The sequence below is a fragment of the Epinephelus fuscoguttatus genome, linkage group LG16 (genome assembly GCF_011397635.1).
Source record: "Epinephelus fuscoguttatus linkage group LG16, E.fuscoguttatus.final_Chr_v1".
NCBI classification, from domain to species: domain Eukaryota; kingdom Metazoa; phylum Chordata; class Actinopteri; order Perciformes; family Serranidae; genus Epinephelus; species Epinephelus fuscoguttatus.
Genome location: NC_064767.1, coordinates 12,318,981 through 12,342,377, shown reverse-complemented (window position 1 = coordinate 12,342,377; position 23,397 = coordinate 12,318,981). Strand labels below are relative to the sequence as shown.

Below are 23,397 nucleotides of genomic sequence, written 5' to 3'. Positions count from 1 at the left end.
GTGACGCCTCCAACAAGCTTCTTCTTCATAACAACGGCCGTCAAGTTTCATGGATATTGTTGTCTTTTTTTGATCTTTGTCACAGCCGCACACCCAAAACATGGTTTAAGATTTGGAGCTGTGGGCGCTGCTTTTCCTCGCCATAATGTAGAATTTAGACCCGAAGAAACTGAAGCTGAAATAATTAAACTGGTGTCCATAACATAACATGATTCTTAATATTATTATTATTATTATTATAGTAATTCCAGAACCTTCTTCTCACCTCCTGCCTCTCCTGTCATCCTGTCTTTCCTCCTTCACCTCCTCATCCTCCATTCTCACCTCCCCTTCCTCCTCTATTCGTTATTCAGCTTCTCCTCCTCCTCTGCCATCTCTCATGAACCTCCTACTCTTCTTTCTCCCCCTCCTCCAGCTCCTCGCCGTCTTCATCTCTTCCACAGCCATCGCCTCCTGCTGCTAGTGCCTCTATTCGTCCTCCTCCACTCTCACCCTCACCATCCTCCATCTCCTCTTCCTCGCCTACTATCTTTACTATCCTCGTCCTACCCTTTCTCCTCGTGGCCTTGTGTATCCCCCGCTGCCCGTGTCTCGAGAAATCAATGAATTGTTTCGTCTTTGTGATGTTAGGAATGGTGAAAATGCGGATCATGATTTTAAAAGCCAAGTGTGACATCTTCAAATGTTTTGTTTTGTGTGATCAGCAGTCCCAAATCCAGAGATTCATTTAAGATAAAAGCCTCACACTGGAAGCTAAAACCTGTTAGCATCTCTCAAAGCATTAACATTAACAACCGTAAACCTATCGGTTGATCTAACCCAGATCTTACCCCAAATTCTTGTCTTTTAATTTGATAATCAAATATACAAATTGGTATCGATGTAATGAGGCATCGCTTTTCACAAGAACTTTGTCTGACCTTGTACAACCTGCTGCCTCCTCTTCCTCTTCGACATCCTTCACCTCCTGCTGTCACTTTGCCATTTTCCTCCAGGAAGCAGCTCTGCCTCTTTGTTTGACTTCAGAATGACCCATCTGTCTGTCTCCGTGTCTGTCTGTCTTTCAGCTCGCGTGTCTGTTTCTCCAACATGCAACAACGTTCGTCAGAGCTGTCGGTTCCTCGTCTGAACCCAGAGAAGATGCTGAACTGTCATCAGGTAATTTAGTTTCAGGAGGACTTTGAGAGGACAGTTGAAGGACGTGACCTCAGTGTCCTCTCTGGTCAGCGTGTCCCTGGTTTTCACATCCTCACTGTGGCTAAATTTTCACCAACTCAACTCTCAACTGACTTTTGGTGACACACAAACTCACCATAACGCACCACAGCTTCCCCTCAGGATAAATCTGAATATTTTTAGGCTAAATGACCAGTTTGAAGCAGTAAACCAGTGCTTTTGTTAGGACTGTTCTCGGATGTTTCTTGGTTGGTTTGTCGAACTCTTTGGCAGTTTGTCTGTCCGCCTGCCTTTTTAAATCCCACTGTCTGTTTGGCTCACACACCTGTCTGTCTCTCTGTCTGTTTGACTGACTGGCCGTCTGTCCGACTTGATGCTTTCTTCTCGTTTCTGTCTCTTTCCTCTTCCCCGTCTGTCGATCCGGGCCACGCCGGCCTGTCCGACCTGTCTGTCTTCCTGTCTGTGGAAGGACAGTTTAAATCCGGTCTCACCTTCTCTCCTGAACTCTTCCTGCCTCTTTGTATATTTTGTAAAAATCAGAGACAGTCGGCTGAACTTTATCTGCCCCCTATCCTGTCTCAGATCTCGTCTCGTCATTTTGAATGATTTAAAGACTTTTCTGTCAATAAAAAACAAAAACATGTCTTGCACTTCAGAGAAACATAAATAAAAACCAATATTTAAATGTTTATTGCTCTTAAATCGTTCTAATCAGTCTGTTTTTGCTGCATCATGAATGAAATTCCAGCACAGGATTCTGGCTGTGTCTCTGACCTTTGACCTCCTGCTTGTAAAGCTGGAGACCTGGAGGTCGGAGCTTTTTGTGATTTCACGCTGGCTGCAGGTCGCTTTAAAGTGTCTGCGACGGAAATGCAGATTAAACCCGAACAAAAAGAACGAGCTAAAGTGTTTTCAAAGGAAGCAAAGACTTCGCTCCGCAACTATCCCGTTAAAGCTGCGGCTGCGTCAAGCGAGTGGCAGCCGAGCGGACGAGGATAAATCGCTTCCTTCCTCTCTTAAATGAAGTCAATTACTGGGTGAGGTACCGGCTATAATCGGAGCTGGTTGGGTGACATCCATCACTTTCCACCTCCCCTCCAAATTCAACCCCCTGCCGGCTCCCACCGCAGCAGCTTAGCTCTGTGGCCCAACAGGCAGGAGGAGAAAGTGGGTTAAAAATGGCCGTCGTCTCAGGAGCATGTCAGCGGGAGGGAAGGCCACTAACTGCGCCTTTACTGTACATCTGGAGAACGTGCGGCGATTTCCATGAAAAGCCTCTCACAGCAGAGGGTTGTAGGGTGGAAGGGGAGGAAGGAAGGATGAAAGGAAGAAAGGAAAAGAGAAAGAACATACGACAGACGCAGCAGAAATGAAAGCATGCATACATAATAGAGCGTGAAGCCACGAGGTGAGGATGAAGAGCGGGTCGGGATGTCCCCCTTCCTCCCCTCTTTATTTTCTTGTTTCGTTTGTAGAAAAAAGGGGGGAAGGGGTCCGAGGAGGAGGGAAGTCCGGCCTTCTGACAGAGGTGAAAGCGAGGGGAGGTTAGAGGAGGAGGGATCAGGGGCGGAGTTGGCGCTCAAACTGGCACCTTGGCGAGCCACTCAGGCGGCGGCGCTCTACGATAGAAAAAAAACCATAAAACCCTGGTGGAAGATTGAGATAATTCTAATTAGAAGTGACTCAGCGTGCCAGTGATCCATGCAGACTATTAGTGTTGTCACGAAACACTGCGGATGCTACTGGGCATGCTCAGTGAGTCAGGCAGCCCCCGCATCACTGGGCTGTTTGGCGAATGGAAGGTCACGTCGCCTGGGTGTGCAGCAGCAAGCGCTCCCTCAACACGCTCAGGGTTGCCTGGATTCTGCACGCGATCTTCACCAGGGGGCGGGGTGGGAGAGAGTGCCGGGCGCCGCAGCCATCCGGGTCACGGCTCTTTTCTTTTTTTTTTTTTCATTTCCTGCGTTGTTTGTTTGAAAATACTGCAGCACGGTTTTGCTGCATTTTGAAGCTCATGCCCTTAAATCAGGACATGGAGAGTTCAAGGCCAAAATACATCGACCCGCTGCTCAATTGACTGAAGTTCAAAAATAAAACAAAAACAGGCGAGTCACGGCGTCGCCACCCAGACGTCAGTGCTCCTCCTGACGGAACAAAATCCTTCTGATGTGTCAAAACTGCTCCAGTGTGATGCAAACGCACATTTAACCTTTTTACTTTAAGAAACACAGCGCTTTAATTTTACGCCTCATCAGCCCTTTAATCTTTATATATTAACCTTCAGGTGAAACAAACAAGGAATCAGTAACTTTAAGTGTTCAAACAACTGAATGTTAAGTCTGAAATGTTGAAAATAAAAGGTTTTGATAACTTAATTTAAGGTTTATTCAAACTACGTGACCCATAATCTTCCAAATTAAGGGAGAACTCAAAGCAATTTTCAGCATTTTAAAGACATTTTGCCCCCCTAGTGAAAATTCTAAACCACTTTAAAAACAGTCATCATACTATATATTCAAGATTATTCTTTTTTTTCCTCTTTGTGTGACATGGCTTTATGCAAATAACTGAATTTTTAAACCAAAATATTGTGTAAAGTAGTCCAGGGTGTGAGAGAATATCTGTGTTTCTACTGGGTGTAGGGACTCACATATTATATTTATAAAAAGGTCAAAGTTTGTGTTTTTTTAAAAATTGATTTCTACATATTGTGATCAAAGAGTCATTTATTTTCATATAAGAATAAGCAGCTATACGTGATTTGAAGGTGGCCTTCACAAGGTTAAAGCATGTGTGTGCTTTTCTGTAAATAGCAGAGCTGTGTGTGTGTGTGTGTGTGTGTGTGTGTGTGTGTGTGTGTGTGTGTGTGTGAGCGAGAGAGAGACAGAGGGGGGTTGGTGTTGCTCCATATTCCTCCTGATTTTCTTTTTTTATGCCCATTAGTTCAGTCAACATTTAGATTTCATGTTCAGATTCTTTCATATATTCATGTAAAGATGTGCAGTCTCTTGTAGATATATAATCATATACATACACTTTTTACATAATGCTTGCAGTGTATTTGTTAATGTTCTTATATACTTAATATCTCATTTGATTTGAAATAAATTTACACATATTTATTTTACAAAATCCCATTAAATTGTCATAAACTTTACAATCATTTGCAAATGTACGGTATCAAATTTAATATTTATTTCTATGTATAAATGGTTCTTTGTCACATCATCAAATCTGTTTTTGTTGCATGTTTATTAATTTTCAATTAAATGTTTTAAACTGCAGACAAAAACACAAAAAGAGCTGCAGCTTTGGAGGAATTATTATTTATGTTTCTTCTAAAACACGTGATTTCAATGCCTCAAACCCACTTGCAATACAATTAGCAGGTTTAGACGGTAGGTGAGTTTGAAAAAATTCATTGTTTTAAAATAATAACAGACAATTATTTATACAAAAATTATTTAGTAAAGTAAATACAGTTATGATTTAAAACGTGATTTAATTTTCATTTTTACATCTTTTTGTGTTGGTGGCCTTTTTAAAAATCACTTCATATCTTCACAAGTTAACATTTGTTAGCTGTACGCTGCAGACTAACATATATTTAATTATTTAATTAAGGGTTTTTTTCTTTTTGGTAGATTCCTGCAGAGTTTGCAACACTGCTTGTTTCTGCAGCTGTACGAGTTTCTTAAAGATAAAGATGAAACTTTCCTGTTAAAGTATGTTTATTGTCTCTAAAGAGAACTGACTGACTCTATGTCTGCAGTGTGTGAAGCATCAGGCTCCACCCACTGAAACAACAGAAAAAAACCACACAGTAACAAACATGATGGAGGAGGAAATATTTCATGTGAAATCTGGTTACTGCAGGAAAAGGTTAAATTAGCATTCAGGTGATTTTTAGGGAGTTTGTGTATTTAGTGTTTTTTTTTTTCTCATTTTAGTTCAGCATTTTGAAAAGTGAATACTTGGAACAATTGTGGTCAGAATTTCCTCCCCAAAAACTCTCCAAAGAAATCCACAGACACATTTTTCTTTAACTTCAAAATAAATTCACCCAAAAAAGTGAACAATTAAAATCATTAAAAGGTTTTGATCTGAATGTAATAAACTACAAACATCAGTCTCATTTAATCTGACCTACTGCAACAACACTGTGCTGCATTCACTGGCTGTTAGCAGGGTAGGAAATACCCATGTTATGATGCATTTAGTTTACCAGTGAAGCATTTATTCACAGTCCTGTTTTGCTGTTTAAAACCTCTCTGGGTGGTAAAAGGTGGAAAACTGAATAACTTTCATCACATAGGGTGAATTTCCTGCGTTGATTACTGACATTTGATTTCTCACTGCCTGTTACTGTGTTTCTCTTTTGCTGTAGCTGCTCTGAAAACAGATTTACAAACTGGACAGATGCTACAAGTTGACGAAAACTTGACTCCTGCAGAGGTAAGATTCACTTGAATCAGGAAACTACAACAGACTGCTTTCAGTCAAATCCCACTCTCACCCAGCAGGCAGAATTTTAGATTTACTGCTGGATTAAATGGCTGTATTATAATCTGCATATTTGGCATCAGAACCTTAAAGAGATTTCCTACCAGTAAACTTTTTATTTTATTCTCAGAGGGTCCATTTTAAGAAAGGAAAGGCTGTTTACATCACTCACATCATGATAATAACTGAAAAACATCTGAAACAAATCTTTTGGGGCTTTTGTCATTGAATAAAAACAGGTTTAGAGACTTGCTGAATATTTTGGTTAGTTTTTCTGTCTACAAAGTACAACAGAGCTAAAATGAGGCAGAAACTTCAAACACCTGCTCAGCTGGAAACAAAAAGTTACATGCAAACAATTAAAATGATCTCAGAAAACTTTTTGCGACGGGACTAAATGTCTACTGCAGCGTGTTTTGAGAAGCACACAGTAGATGTGCAGTCTTACCAGTAATCCTGCTCCTGTCCTCTTTCTCCTCCTCTCCTCCTCTGGACTTTCACATCTTTGAAAAGCAGCACATCCATCCGGGTGTTTACAGCTCCGCAGACGTCAATCATAAACAACAACAACAACAACGTGGAGATTACATGATGTGACACAAGCTGTCAGCGACTGTGTGCTTGTGTGTTAATGATGATGAGCTGGACCTGAAGTGTGTTGGCACTCCTGTTGCTGCTCACAGTGATGTTTGTGATGCAGAGTTCAGTGTTTTACCATCACTTTGATTCTGAAATAACATGAAGACGATAAACCTTCACACACTTTTCCTGTCACGCTGCAAAGTGCAACACAGACTTTTAAGTTTTATGATCAGCTCTTGTCATTGTTTTAGGTCTGTGTCTCTCTGAGAGCAAAAAAGTTTCTCTGCTGTTTTTTCTGTTTCCAGATTCACAGCTGTTCAGTCGCTCCCACTTTGGGGATTTGTCTTGTTTTGGCTAAAATTGAGGGATTATTTTTTCCCCCTCTCCAGGTGGAAACCTCATGTGAACCCTCGGGCTTATGAAACCCTTTAAAAACCTGTTGTATAATTTGAAAAAAAATACATCACCATCACTGAGACCCTCAGAGTCACTTTGGATTCCTCACAAATACTCAGACTTGGTACATGTGATAATGAGTAAGCTGCAGATATTCAAGGTATTTGTTTGTCATTTTTTGCATAGTACTCGTACTTTTCCCTCCTGTTGTTGCTCCTCGAGCAGCCGGTGGCTTTGTACCATCCAAAAAACAGTCTGATGTTAATTTTAAAGAGCTGGCGTTAAATGGTGAGACTTTATAGATCGCAGAGGGACAGTGAGACAATGCAACACCACAAATGAAAAGAATTCGGCCTGTAAAAATTCTACAGGATAGAACATTTCAAATTGTACAAATAATCCTAAACAGTCAGATAAATGTTTTAATCAGCTCTGATTTAAGTCGGCGCTGAGCTGAAACTTGAGCGACTGAACTGAAGCTGCAGTCTGCCTTCAGAGGAGAGTTTTAACATCCCACGATGGCCGTAATTAATTTCCAGAAGATTTAGGAAATGAAATAGTCCAAATTTAACATATTGGTGTCGTCCCTTTTTCAGCCACTGTAGTGGAAAAACCCAGCTGATGCAGTTTTAGTACGTTTTTTTTAAAAAGTGGACCCAGACTGAGGAGATGTGTGTGTTCACAAGCAGTGACAGGAAGGTGATGATTTTTATTTTCTGTGAAGCTTCAACAGAAAACAAATCCTGAATAAAATAAACAAGAGAATGTGCCAGACTTTTACGAGTGTGAACATAGTCTGAGACTGAAGCACCAGAGTCTGTCTGCTTTCTGCCATATTTTCTTTATTTATAAGGACAACACACTTTAATCAGCAATTCTGTAAACATGCCAGCGTTTCGGGTTTCAACTGCAGTCCGTGCCACAGTGGTATAAAACTGATCAAGTGACAGATTTAAAAATACAAACATAAGCATTCTCCAGCTCATGAGCCACGCAGAGCAACAGGACCCAGCAAATGTTATAATATCTCCTCTCCAGTGTGTGTAGCCATGCAAAGCAATCTGAGGAAACAGCCCGAGGTGGAGGAAGAACTGAGATCTTTAAAGTAAAAATAGCAACACAATTGAAAAGAAACTGTTTATTAAAGTCCAGCATTTAAAATTGGACTAAATAAAAGCAAAATGCATTTAAAGTATCAAACATAAAAGTGTTCATGATGCAAAACTGTAAATTATATTTTGTTATTTATTTATTTATTATTGGAATACTGATTCATTCATGTGCACATGTGAGCAGCATTTAATGTCAACGTACAACTTGTTTCATAGTTAAATCTACAACAATATATATTTTACAAACTGATGTTTTACATGTTAAAACACTCATCTGATACCAGTTAATACATCTGAAATGAGTGTGCAGTTAAAAGAACAATATTTCTCTCCTAAAAGGACGATACTTACGGAACAAGTACTTAAAATTCATACAAACAGCACATATTTCTAACCATATTTTGCACACATGCAGAGCAGCTTTAAGTTGTGAGACATAAAATAGAACATTAACAAGTGATAATATTTATATATTTATGTGTTTTAACTTCTTTTTATTTCCACCAGTCTCACAGTGCAGCCATTATGTTGATGATTCCTACCATCCTCAGGGAAACAAAATCATTACAGTGAGCATAAAAGATTAAAATGGTTTGAAAGTTTGTATAATTGTGATATTAAACACGTGAGCTCTGCAGCACAAAGTCATACAGAAACAGCTGTAAAAAATCTGAATATATTTGATTTTTAATATTTAATCAGGCACTCAAACAGCATTTTAACTACATGACTATTTTGACGAGCAGAATTAAAGTCCTTGTAGCAAACCGACGATGAACAGTCCTCAGGATTTGCTCGTGTCAGCAGCATGATGTGGTGCTAATAAAGGTTTGCAGGACGAGAAACAGAAGATGTTAATAACAGAATAATGTGAAACTGCTTTAATTATATCAGCAGCAAGTGTGATTTTCTGCCCTGCTGGATCCAGGTTGTAGTTTCATGCTGTGACCTCGACTCATGATCTCCAGCAGCACTTTGTAGGATCATTTAGTGTTTGACTTGTTGGAGTTGTTGGAGTTTTTAAGAATGAGCAGCTCCTGCTAAAGTGTATGAAAATGTATAAATGAAGTATTTGATGAGAGAGGATACAAACATATTCAAGTCATTTAACGTCCAGATAAATAAAATATCTGAAACTGAGAAAATTCAAAATTCATCATCCAGATTTCAGTCCACGACAGTTTAGTGATACTTTAAAATGTTTATTGTTGATTATTTAGTCTTAACTTCACAAATATTCGATAAGGAATTGATCTTTAAACTGTTTTCTTTACTTTTGGAAAGAAACTTTCATCAGTGTTTTGTTAACGAAGCCCTGAGGAGTTTTTCCATGTTTGTGGTGATGCAGATTCTTCTGGCTCGCAGCTTTGACCCTCAAATATTTGTCCACTCTTTCCTCCCCATCCTGGTGTCGGTCAGAACGGCAAGCTGTGCAGGTCGGGATTAGCTGAGTGGAAGTCCAGGGTGCTAATGACCTGTGAAGGACTTTGTTTAGCAGCACGGGGGTCAGCGGCCCGAGCAGTCGCGCTTTAAACTTCAGCTCTGCAGCAGATTAGATGCCACTTAACACAGAGGCTCAGAGGCCGCTGACCAGAATAAACCTCAGCACAAAGGCACGCCACCAAAAAAATGTGTCCTACTCCTTTACACCTCAACATGTTGCAAGGCTACGGGCTCAACTTCAACACTTTGGCTAGAAATGTTTTCGTAGCACCAGAACCATGACGTGATGTTCACTGTCTGTGCAGATTTCTGAGCTTGTTTGCTTTTATTTAGATAGTTTTAATTTTAGGCCAGATTTTGTTTGGACAGAGGTCTTGTTCAGCTGACCCATTCAACACTTTGGCTTCTTTTGTTATAAAGGATTTTGTAGAAAAACTCTCAGTCTAAGAAACTAAGAAAAGAAGAAGCAGCATTTTCACACTAGTACAGAAACTTTGACAATGTATTAGCACTTGAATTTAAGGATTTTAAACAATGTCTGGATGATTTTATGAAGTACAATTAAATATTTTTGCTCCAGTCTCTTATGAGACTGACATATGTTTTGGAAGCTAAGAGTTTTTGACGTCCACAATACTTTGATACTTCTGAGTTTAAGATTTCTAAATTAAGCTCAGCATAATAGTCCCAAGTCAATAAACAGTGATCCTTTCCTAAGATTAAATGGTTTATTGTATATCAACAGTGCACCCTAATGACTTTGTTATATGTGAACAAATTTGATTTATCTCAAAAAAGTTAAACCATGTCGACTGAATCTGCTTCATTTAAGATGATCTCATTTTGAGAGACGTGTTTGCTCTTCTGTTTCAGGCTGAATCTTCATGATGTAAACTCACGGTGAGTAGCAGCACAATAATGTTGATGATATTAATAATATATGCACAGTAAAGTGCAAGTTTTTCTGTGAAAACATTGAATCAACATTTGTTTTCTTTCTTCTCCTTTATTTAACCAGTTAAAAGTCTCACTGATCAAAAGACAAACTTTTTTCCAACAAGGCGAGAAAACAATGGGCACTGTGGACGGAAACACAGGATAGAGCAGGTGTCACCCTGAGGTAAATGAACATTAATGTTTCCTGTATTTATCAGGACACCGTCCTCTAAAGATTACATTGATATACCACTTAAAATATATTGTTATTAGCATTAAATACAGTGGCAGTGTGTCAGTAGCATGACCCCCAAAGCTGACATCATAGGTATGTTATCAGTTCAGTTCAAGAAAGTGTTTTTTTAAGGGAAAATTGGCTGAGCATTAAGCTCTTTTACGGCAATGCCCCAAGTTCACATTCACTGTAAATGTTTCATTAAACACATAATCACAGACTGAATACATTTTTCCCATGTTCAAACACTAGTTTGAATTTTGAATAAAAGTGTTGTGGAGATGTAGGCTAGATGCACATGTTAAAGGGGCAGTCTCCTGACTCACCTTTCCTTAACAGTCCTTTGACATCCAACATGTCATCCATCTATATTCATCCTGTCATTTTAAGTGATTGAGTGACTGTAAGGAGGCCGAAGCAGTTAACCACATCAGATGTAGCTTCCAAGGCACTGCTGGAAACAAACAAACATCCTGAAAGAGAGAGAAGTCTGTTTTGAAGCAGGCGTCGACTCAGTCTTTCCCAGTGGTAGAAAGTAACTAAGTACATTTACTCAAGTACAGTTTTAAGGTACTGGGACCAGCTGCACAAAACACCTTAAGTTTTCAACAGTAGTATGACACTGAGGCTTAGTTTCTCCTTAGCTGAGGGACTTACACAGTTGCACAGAATCCCTTCAAAGGTTTTCTTAGTTAAGGAAAAACATTAATTCACTTACTACTGGACTCACAGTTGTGATGCCTGTTATCGTCTCACAAAGTTGTCATATAGTTAGATAGTATAAAGTTGCAGAAGAAAAGAAAACAAGAAAACCATACTGGTCAGAGGAGGAAAAGATTAAACTTCTGGAGGAACACAATCATAGGAAGCACAAACTACTAATTGTAGGAAGAAATTACAATGAAAATGAATTCAGTCAAATCTAAAGTGTAAAATCAAAAGTGTCTCCACTGGGTTCTCCTGGTCGCAGAACGCTCTTCTCAGGGTGTGATAGTTTTTCTCATTATCACCATAAACTCGGTCATGCTGCAGTTAAGAACGAGTCAGAGGTACCTTAAGCTTTTTTTTTTTTCCACCTTGCTTTTGTTGCTAAGATCTTTTGTGCAACAGTCTAGGGATTCCTTTAGTATAAGACCACGACAAGGAGAAAACCAGAAATAGTTAAGTGGCCATTTTAAGGATACCTTAAGGAGAAGACTTAAGGGTGTTTTGTGCAACTGATTTTATTCTGAGGAAACCTTAACAAGGACTTTAAGGAAAATCATAACTTATGCTTTATACTTTAAAGTACATCTCAAATGGAAATATTGTGTTTTTACTGCACTATATTTATCTAACAGCTTTAGTTACTTTGCAGATTATCTGCCCAACAGTATAAAAAGTCTTTACCGAGACCTTTACCAGCTGGAATAGTTAAGTGATGAACACATTAATGCATTATAATCTAAAATATATCTTATACTGAATGGACCCTCTGCATAATGAGTACCTCTGCTTTAGGTACTTTAAGTATATTTTGATACTAATACTTTTGTACTTGTACTTCAGTAAGATTTTGAATGCAGGACTTTAACTTGTAATAGAGTATTTCTGCACGGCTTTGTTACTACTGTAACTTAAGTAAAAGATCTGAGGACTTCTTCCACCTCTGGTCTTTACTACCATCTGTCAACCTATCGTCATACAATATTTCGTATGATATCCTATGAATAATTGCCCCTCGAATAATGTTACAAACATAATGTAAAGTTACGGAGGTTAGGTTTAAGCAAGCAAAGTTACTGTGATTGGTTTTAATAAAAGAAACACGGTAATGACATACCTTATTTTCCATGGCCTCCTCTCTCTAACAGAATCTACAGCTCAGGAAAACCTTTGAGAACCGATCACAGCTATGTAGCATGTGATGTCTGCCAATATGCTGTGCTGCTAACAGTGTGTACCGTAGTCTTTTTCCCGTGCTGTACCGAAAATAACTTTGTGACCAACAGTAAAGTGAAGTGAAGGGCAAAATGAGCCGGTAAAACCTTCTCAGTGCTTCATTGGCTCATATGGAGGAATTACACGTCCAGGTGTGTTTGCATTGTTCCACTGGCCCCAAACCTGCTCAGGGATCTCTGTGAAATCGAGAGCCTTTGCGGTTTGTCTTAATGGGTTTTAGGAGACAAACTGCGGAGAAGTTCATGTGGGGTATGAAAAGGTTTTGGCTCCATGTTGAAGTCTATGTTATAAATATCAAAGTGTTTCTTCTGTGTCGGCCCTGCTGTGTGGTAAATAAAAGGGAGTTGAGCGTGACAGAAACCAGACACCAAAGATGAGACATTGTTTGAAACCATGTCTCAGTTTTTAAATTTTCATCACACACAACGTAGTCAAACATAGTCAGGCTCCATCGTCACGTCCCCTGGAGACGCTCCGCCACCACCAGCTCCCAATATTCATAATTAAGTGTTTTTAAACTGTATTGCCAATCTGAAACCAGAGACTGCAGCGTGAGACACGAGTCGACAACTACAGATGCCCAGAGGGGCCACTTTATGTGCGTCGCCACAAAAGAACACTTGAAAACATTCCATCAAAGCAGCAAAACGTAACAGCATTTATTCAGCAGCTTTTTCACACAACGTGACGCTCGTTTGAGTTAAACACAAAAGGAGAAGAGTGAGGAACAAATTCCTGCTCTTGTATCAGCAGGATCCAACATGATAAGATGTGTGTTGCAGCTGCTCCCGATAGCTTCTTATCTTTCTTACTATTTTCCAACTCAGCTTTTTTGGACATATTCATTTTTTTCTCTGGCAAATAGAGAGAGTTTTTATTTTGATGCAAATTTAATTTCTACTACATTTTATTTATTGCTTCATATTTACACTCTTGTTTCATACTCTTATCCTTACTTCTTTTAATTCTCTATTCTTTACATCGGAGCAACTGTAGCAAATTATATCTTCTCTCTGGGGATCAATTCAGTATTTCTGATTCTGATTCTGATTCATTCCTTTCAACCAGTTGGTAGGGGCTGCATGTTGTCCAGAAATCAGCTCAGCTAAAAACAAGTCTTACCATCTGCTGCAGGCCTATTACGTTTCTCTCTAAACTTATTTGCTGTTATAAATTAATAACATGTAAGCTTAATTACCAGGAGACAGTGTTATGTCAAGTATTTTATGAAGCAGTTGAAGTCTTAGAGCTGGTCAGAGTTGTTAGTTTGGATCCTGGGTCCTTGAATTTTAATGCATAACAAATACCAGAACACCAGTTATGATGTTAATCACAAACAGCTCACATTCTCCTATATTGCGCATCACAATTATAATAACATATCAACTTTAGAATGAAGATACATTACAATATGATATACTACATCTCTCCTACTGCAGGTAAAGTTCATTCATACATTTGTTTGATGCAGAAATTTGTTATAAAACTAACAGTTGGCAGTTTCTTGGAAACAGACAAAACATGGCCGCTTCTACTTACACCAACCGAAGACAATATTTTTAGACAAAAACAACATAATATTTCAGAACTCTTGATGTTGCAGAACACGTGATTTCCATTTTAAACTACTGAACTAATCTTATAAAACTTTGCAGCCTCATTCTGAACCACCATCTCTGTCTTCTCTATACTTCACACACCTGACTCGTGGTGTGTGAGTGTCCCTCGGCTTCTATAGAGGACTTTGTCGTGCCGTTGATGTGTGTGTCCGTCCTGAAGGCCTTTCTGGCTCACTGAAGCATGAAAGGGCCGAGTGTCGAGGAAGCAGCAGAGACGATGTCTGCAGGCGCATGTTTTGATCTCTGAAATCGTCGCTATCAAACAGATTACGGGCGGAAATACCTGACACGATGGCAGACAAAAGAGAATTGAGTATTGATGGAGGACACACGGTGTGTGTTCTTATGTATGTGGGCTGAACTCAGGGGATGTTTTTATTCTGTGGAGCCCACAGACATTATTGTTATTATCATAATGGTTGTTACCATGTTCTCGTATTTGGGGGAGTTTTAGTGTCTCATGAAGAACTAACTGCAAGTTCAGATGCCTTTTCATCTCGACAGAGTGCGTATATTCTTATGAAATCTTGTCTCTTTAAATTGTAAATCCATCTTCAGTTTTTAATTTGGGAGTGTACATGCAAAATCATTGGCATCCAACCTCCAAGACTCCTTTCAGTCAAACCCAGAGGTAATTTTGGCATCTTATTTTCATTGAATTTTAATCTTAGTCTTTTAGTCACATTTGGTCAATGTTTGTTTTTGTTTTTGTTTATTCTTTATTTTGTTGCTCACAAACTGTTAAAACAGAATCACTTAGTTAATTGTTTAAAGGCCTTTTTTAACAGCAGACATTTTGACATGTCACAGTCCAACATATCCTCATACAACCCTTCATATGATATTCTATGAATTAGTGCCTCACGAATGATGTTACATCCTTAACGGAAAGTTACGTTGTTAACGGTTGGGTTTTGGCAAGTAAAGTTATTGTGGTTAGGTTGAGGAAAAGAAACATGGAGAGGACGTACCTTAAAATGACTCTGAACCCCAGTCTCTTGGGGAAAGTCCTGTGTTTTGTGACCCATCCACCAGCCCAGTCTGCCTCCTAACTGGACTGTTCTGAGCCGCTTCTTTCCTTACTCCCATCAGTGCATGGTCACATGATCGCAGCCCTCCAAAATATGTGGGTTATGCACAAATTATTGGCTAATGATTATGAAGAATGTGCGAATTTTGGTGCATTACTTTTTACAATATTACAATATTGTAGCGACCCAGTGGTGAGTGTGGTAAGCTGTCAGTCAGTGTGCGGGCTGGAGATTGAGAGAGGGGAGGGCTGCCCCGCTGGGTACTGTAAGTGAGTATGTGTGTATGAAGTGTGTGTGTTACGCTAGAAGAGTCAGAGTTTGGGATGGAGTCTTTTACGTGCTACCCCCTGGAGTGTTACCGGAGTTTTTGGAGTGCTCAAATAAACGGGCCTTTTTCCCGAACGCTCCTCTGGTCTCCTGCTTGTGAGGCATTCATTACAATATCGTAACATGGTTTAGATTTCTAAATAAATATTCACCTTGTCGCTAGATAGACCTACTCCTGAAAAACTCGTATCTACGCAAGGCTTTTGGTCCTACGAGGCCACCGTCATTTACCCGACGGGAGGGGTGAGCGAGTGAGCCCTGCAATCTAGAATTTAACCACTGATGTCACTGTTTTCAACCTATTTTACACACTGGCCCTTTAACTTGACATTACGTTTCTGTAAAACATATTTGTTGTTTCACATTCACAGTTGTATATAAACATCGTTTCTAGGAGACAGGGCTGAACATGCACAGCCCTCGCTAATTTTACGTTAGCTTACCTTTTATCTGCGTGCTGGTCTGCATGTTCTCCCAGTTTGTCCCTGAAGAAACTGTTTTTTTGCCTATAAAAATTGTGTTTATAATCTTTTCAGGAGTAGCAATGTGTGGTTGTGCAGTTGCAGGCTGTTAAAGACTTTGCATTTAAACAGTGATTGGTTAATTTGGCTTCATGGCTTCAGTTATTACGCATTGACAAAAAAGTGAAATCTATTTCGTCATAGTTTTTGTTTTCAAAACGTACTTTTTATTTTCTTCTCGGTTTTGTCACAAAAACCAAAATAGGTTTTGTTATCTTCTTTCTTGTTGAACGCACGATAAATCCTTACAGTGTGTGTGATTTGGAGGTGTGAATAACTGCTGAAATGCTCAATAATAACATTTAAAACAAATCTGATTGATCAGACTATCAGTTAATTATTAGACAAAGCCTTTGAATGAGTATTATAAAGTTTAAAGGCTGTGTGGACCACAGTGAGCAGAGGTTTAAATCAGAGCTTTGATCATATGACAGATGTTATTGTTAAACAAACTGAGTGAAGGGATTTGAGACATTTTTAAGGATTAAATTTGTTTTCAGTTTCAACTCTGGCTGAACTTTAAATTCCCTTTAAACATCCTGTTAAGTTTGTAAGAAGGTCAGGATGCCGTGACTTCTGACCCCAGGCTTCCTTATTCTTGTTGTTTTGAAGTTGTTTTCTGCTGCTGCGGCTGCAAAGTACCTGAATTGATGACTTTAAACAGACAAATTAACATGTTCAGTTCTTCGTTCTGTATTAATATTGTCCCCACTGCTTTTTAGTGTTAACATTATAAAAATATTTAGCATTTTCCTGAGTACTTTCATGGATTTTAAAAGTGCACTTTGTGTGTCACTTGGCATGTAAATCTAACTTTTGAAACTGGTCTGTTATCCTATATGCTGGAAGATAACTACTCCTTGTAGTCAGTTGTCACTGTTAGACTAATTTTAGGACTTAGATGACAAGAAAAGCAACAGCATTTATCATTTGTTCAGATACCTTAACATTTTATGCTTAAATGAATTACGATATCAGACGAGAACATTGCCTGAAAGGCACACTTGAGAAAATTACTTTGGTAGAAGTTTAAGTCACCTGTTGGAGCAAGACTTGAGTGAAAGTCTAAAACTATCTGATATTTACTGTATTTGGGTATCAAAAGCAATTCTGTTATAATATATGTAGTAAGTATTGAAGGTAAAAGTACAAGTACAACTGGTAATTAAAAAAAGCAGTCAAGTCATAAAAATGGAGCATACATTACACTTGATGAAAAATAAGGTCTTCACAACCTAAAGGCTTTAAAAAAAAACCTTTGACTATCCAGGGCCGACACACTGCAGTGGAGCAGTCACACACACAGTCACTTCCAACATGAAGTCGGTCTCATTGTCGAGTGGAGTGTAGTCTTATGTCATTAACCTGTGAGTGAACTTGCTAGCTAGAACCACTGATTCACCAAACCTTAAGATTTTTTTTGTAATAATGAAGTAGCCATCCAAAATGCAAGCCCGGTCTCACTCTGAAGTCGTCGAAATCCGGGGCTTGGGCAGTGACTTGTAGCTTCAGAAACCAACGAAAAAGGTGTCCTTTAATGTCGGCATGATACGCAGCCGGTTGTGGCCGATGTTCCCGGGTTATAGGCGCCGGGGAACATCGGGGGAAACATGGCAGGGCAAGGACGAAATTTAAGGTAGCTAAAGTCAGAGTGGGGCCGGCGGGAGTTGTGGTGGATGGGTCCAACAAACACCAACTTTCACCTGTGAGAGCGGTGTTCGTGTCCCATAAGATTCTAAAGCCAAACCCTGTTCTTTTTTCCTAAACCTAACCACGTGTTTTTGTTGTTGAAGGAAAAAAACATCAATTTGCGGTGTTGTACAGACGTAGTGTATTTATTTTGAAAGAGAGACTGTATATACAAGTTTCCTGTGAAAACAGAAGTGTATTTTGAGAGAAGACAATGCGTGTAACAGGCAGAACTTGACACAATGTCCCAGAACGTCAACAACCAACACACGCAGGGAACCTTGCACGTCATATGTGGATGTGGAAAGTCCGTGACCAAACGTCGATATGTGATGAGGTCGGAGTGAGAATGCATTGAAAGTGCTTAGGACATAGAGATACATAGATACTGGAGTAAATACCTTTACGCCAATATATAGGCATGTATTGGAGTCTGATCACAATAGTCAGGAGTCAATCCTAATTCTGTGTACAAACTTTACTCCAAACTTTATCCGAAGTTTAAATAAAACTTTAGTGGTTCACCCTTTTTGTGTTTCTGTTCCTCCACAGCAGCTCAGTGCAGAGACTGTTCAGGGAAACACAAAAAAGGAATCCTCTACTCAACCCTAACTGTAACTTTGGAAGATACCAGCATACCTCTGACATGGATGTACCATATTTTTATGGTGGAGTGATGGCCAGCAGAGACTCATCAGGGACTTGACTACAAAAGAAAGATGGATAGTTCAAGCAGAATCACAGAGGGTGAGCTTGAGCTTTTATTAAAACTAAAATGTCAAAACAGGATGTGTCACTAGTCAGTCCACATCTGTTAGCATCACAGCTAACAGTGTGACCTAAAAAAGCAGCAGTCAAAATGTTAGAACAGCAGTGATACAGCTCACCTAATGCAGACATTATGTTGACTAAGGAGTTAGATATTTTCTGACTCACTTCACCATGATTAGTCGTATTTAACTAGCACTAATGGTCTGCATGAATACAACAGTACTTTCAGTATATTTGAGCCATGGGGGTTGTGAATGCCTTTCTTCAGATGTAATCCACCTGCATGAGGGCCATCTGTCTGACAGCTCAGCTCTGGTTACAGCAGCATCTTTATTCAGTCGCACACTTCAGTATTTCAACACCACTGAATTAAACCACTGCATACAGATAAAAATAATAATATTGTTAGAATATATAGACTGTGATACTCTGTAGAAGAGTTAGTGTTCTCTATGCTCTGTCAGTCTTTTGCGATCACTGTAGCTTTCCATTTAATGGCTCATTTATGCTCGATGTCAATACTGTGCGTCCATATTTGTGCATGTTTTCCGAGAGCTTTCAGATTTGTGCCAAATGGAGCAGTAACACCAGAAATTGCAGGGCCAGTGTAGCGTAGTTCAAGCAAGATACAATCATAGACTGTAAAAAATAATGGACATAGCTACCGTGATATCACTGATTAGTTTGTGGACTCCCATATTGAAGCCTTGAGCTGCCTCGGTACTTCGGCTGTTGCCATCTTGGTTTTTTTGGAGCCAGAGGTGATCTGATCGAAGGAGAGGCTGGACATGTGGAGGAGTGAGAGGTAAATCTGACTGAGGAGCCGAGGAGGCTAATAGCATACAGCCTGTAACTCGAAGCGGCCCACCCTTAACTATGTGTAACTTTTAGCCTTATTAAAATGTAAACGGATGAGTTATAATTAAGAGGGAAATTAGCTATAGAGACCAAAGCGTTTTTTGTCCGTATCCTCCCTGTGAGCAAACACCTCAGGTTTAAGACCGTTTGTAATATTCGGTTTCCAATGGGTTTTTTTTCTACTTTTGAGACAAGCTGATGTCAGCTCGTGACAGTTGTCTTTGTATTATCATCCGCTCTCAGCATACCACTGTAAGTGTTTATATTACGTAGCCTGCACTGCCACATGTAGCTACATGCTAACCTCAAAGACACATGTAGTCTTTTCATTTCCGTGGTTTTGTGTCAGAATCCTGCTGGAATATTTCCGGTTGTGATTAGTAGTTTTTATCAGTGATTTTCCACAATAGAAAGTGCAGCTATTGTCAGTTACATTGCTAATGTACATGCAGCCACATGCTGGAACACATCAGGTTGTAAAGATTTTGGTTGAGAAGCTGTTACTGGTGATTTTTTTACAGTAGAAAGTGCCACCATTCTCAATTACAGTCTTTCCCTGACTGAAAGAATACTGCTACATGTAGCTACATGCTAACATCAAGGCAACATGTAAACCTCGTTGTCGATGTTGTAAATTTCTCTTGATTTCGGATCATATTCCTGCTGAAACATGTCTGGTTGGGTTTTGAACCTTTACTGGTGATTTTTCATGGGAGACAGTGCCGCTATACTCTGTTACAGTCAATCTCGGCAAGTACACTGCTACATGTAGCTACATGCTAACATCGGGGATACATGTAATCTTGGTTGCCTTTATCGTTAATTTCTCCCCAATCTTTGGATCATATTCATGCTGGAACACGTCCAGTTATATGCAATGACAGTGCAGAGATGCGGAGAGCACAGATATGAAAGACCCAGAAACGCTGACCAATCAGAGCAGACTTGGGCTTTTTTGGGAGGCAGGTTTAAAGAGACAGGCGCTAAAACTGACCATCATGCACAGAGGGTGAACAGAGGTGTTCGCACAGAGGCTAAGTATGAAGAAAATAAAGTGTATTTTGACCATTAAAGGATGTCAGCATGTTCCAGTGGAACCCATAAATAAACGTATGAACCTAAAAATTAGCATATACTCAGCATGAGAAAGACTTTTCAGATAATTCATGGAGTGAACGTTAGCTTGATTGGCTAGCTTGCTACAGCAGATAAAATCTGCTAGAGATGGCTGTCATTCTGGCCAACAAAATGGCCGCTGCCTGGGTGGGCTTGTGGGTGGGTGGGTGGGTGGGACTAGGTTTAGAGGAGCAGTTGACATGCAGCTGTACAGCCATATCTCCTTCCATACTATTTGATTACATTGTATGTCATGCTATTGAAAAATCCCAATAAAAAGATTTGGGGAAAAAAAATGGCCGCTGCCTGCTTGAAATGAGAGGCTGATAATGTTTATTTTTGTCTAATATAAAGGACACATGGTTTTAAAAATATTGATGCCACTATTATAGTGAACTGCATATAATTTTGGGGGTATTTTTGACTTTGTTGTTGAAGCATTTTGTTCTGTTTTGCAGAACTTAAATCACACGTCTACAAAACGTGGAGTCTGGCCTCATCTCTCCCTGCGTCTCAAAGAAGCTACAACCACAACTTGCAAAATCTGCTTCAGTTTGTGGATCAGAGACATGACAGCAAACAGTGAGCAGGTCAAAGGTCAGTGTGCATGTTTTATTCATCACTGCAGCCCAGTTGTAGCTGTTGGAGGCTGTAGTGTTGGAAGGAGGTGAGTGTTCGTGACTCACTGGAACAAACTGTTGGATGATACGAACGTACGTCAAACTTTCCGATGTCAGACCTCCAAAAATAAAATCAGCAGCTCTGTCTGAGAGGTTTCTGTGGTTTTATAGTTTAGAGGGAAGATTTTAGATGTAGTCATGTAGATCTGCATGTTTAATTTGTTGTATTTGACTTAATCCAGCAGCGATTACATGCAATTATGACTCAGCAAAGATGTGCTCAATAATAAAATCTCACATTCTTCCCACAATTGGATTTAATTTAGTTTGGAACAAACACAAAAAAAATGTTTTTTCTCTTATACTTAATAAGCCCATTTTTTATTTAAGTCTGTTTGTCTGTGTGAAAGCTTTTTTGAATTATCCTCCTACCAGCACCTCTAAGATCACTAATTAACGTGATATGTTTGTGAGAGTGGTATCAGTCTCTTCATCGTGTGTTCTGGTGAAATGGAAAATAAGGATTTGCCAAAAATGTCAGCCTGGGTTCACTCCAAAAACCTGACAGCATCCTGACCACCTGCTGCTGTTAGATTATCAGCTGATAGAGATTTAAGGTCACCCTCCGCCTCATGTGCTCCCTACAATCCATTGAAAAAAGATTTTTCCGCTCTTGCTGCTACATAACAAGCAGCACACCAGCAGAACGGAGCGCAGCCATTTCACGAGAAATACCCCGTGGAAGGGGAGCGTGTCTGTGTTTGCAGGGTCCTATGTTCCCCCGTTCAATATCCAGTTAACACTCATTAATGATGTTATTTTATTATCACTGTCCCTTAAATAGCTTTGATTTACTCTGCATATCAATACATGAAACACATCAGATGAAGAGCCATGGATGGATTAAAATGTAAGATTAGAAGTGAGTAGTAAAAGTGCGTTTTAAGATTTCAGACCCCCTTTTCCACGTCTTTTTTCCTAATTTAAAACTGTGTAGAAATGGGAATTAAACCTGGCCCTTGACCTCTTGTGACCCTAAGCTGTCGTGTTTTTATTTATTGATTCTTCACAGATCTGTGAACCATCTATTTCATGTTCCCATTATGTGCAATGTAGAGCTGGGGAACATAGGACCCTGGGAACATAAGATTGACCCCTTGTGAGGACACCCAGTCTCCGCCCTCTTTGCCCAAATTTGCTTCATGATGCCAAAAAGCCCAAACTGCCCTTCACAAATCTCTGGGTGATATCGCTGACATTACAGCCATGTTATCGTACGATGTGTAATTTAAACGTCGAGATGTTTATTGTGTAAAAGAAAGAATGATTCAACTGTCAGTTACTGTTGATCATTGATGTGACGTCCACATCCTGTCCAGCTCTTAGCTGGTCCGTCCTCCAGTGGTTTAACAGGAGAGCAGTGTGTGTGTGTGTGGGTGTGTGATGCTGACAGAGTGTAAAACTATGTTCCTGTAGGGGACGTGGACAGTCCAAACGCTCAATCACCATCACTTATCAGGCCTGCAGGGCTCAACATGTCGTCACTGTCAGGTTAAAAACACACAGCTGCAGTCTGCAGATTCACATGTTCACAACCTTCTGCAGCTTTTGAAACAGTTACAGTAGATATCCTGTGAATCGTTTCTGCAGTGGTGGAATGTCACGAAGTACATTTCCATTTCTAGGCTAAGTACTCAACTTAAAGGGAGACTTTGCTGATTCTCAGCCAGCTTTCTATCACAACAACGTGGGTAGTGTGTGTAAATGAACTGTGGTAAACTTGCCTCCATCCAACCAGCGCCAGAGCTCTCTGCTTATCTGCCAGCTCAGATCCACCAGATGACGCATCATCCCGATGATTTTTTCTGGCTCTTTAGCCATTGCTTGAACTACAGATTGTACTTTCTCATTTTTGAGTGCTCACCACCACCATGACCGAAAAGAGTGTGGAGGCATGTCTAAAGAGAGCCCCGCCCTTCTCTTTATCTCCAACTCAGATCGGTGAAACTAGGCACTGCTGATCAAATATAAACCAAGATTCTGATACTGCACTGCCTATTTCTTGCCTCAGATGTTTTCAGGAAGATATTTTAACTCACTGTTTAACTATAATATGAGATTTGAGATATGAGCCGGCCACCATTTTGTTTCCTGTGTATAAACAGCCAAGCTTGTTTTACATCACCCACCAACAACCTTTATACTTCTACTCCACTACATTTAGAAGCAAATGTTGTACCGTTAACAGGTTCCAGCTACTTATATGTGACACTCCAACACATTCTGACTCCGACCTCGTCACAAATTGACTTTTGGTCATGGACCTTCCACGTCCAGATAACGACGTGCAGGGTACCCTGGGTGCGTTGGTTGTTGACGTTCTGCGTGCAGTGTCAAGTTCTGCCTGTTACATACATTGTCTTCTTTCAAAATACACTTACGTTTTTACAGGAAATTTACCGTTTAATGGAGCAGCTACAGACTTTATACCCTATGACATCACAAATCTGAGTTTTAGCAC

The 23,397-nt window shown here is 39.8% G+C and overlaps 1 long non-coding RNA gene across 3 annotated transcripts in view; it reads left to right on the top strand.

Annotated features, from left to right (window-relative positions):
* Positions 1–20,847, top strand: part of LOC125904065 (uncharacterized) — an 80,128-nt gene extending 59,281 nt beyond the window's left edge. For 2 of the 3 annotated variants that reach the window (XR_007451380.1, XR_007451378.1), the window contains 6 exons: positions 1,068–1,158; positions 5,564–5,631; positions 10,086–10,112; positions 10,231–10,332; positions 18,064–18,258; positions 20,715–20,847. This is a non-coding gene — a long non-coding RNA (uncharacterized LOC125904065). The remainder of the gene's footprint in view (positions 1–1,067; positions 1,159–5,563; positions 5,632–10,085; positions 10,113–10,230; positions 10,333–18,063; positions 18,259–20,714) is intronic. The other variant, XR_007451379.1, reaches the window with a different exon arrangement.
* The last annotated feature ends 2,550 nt before the right edge of the window (positions 20,848–23,397 follow it).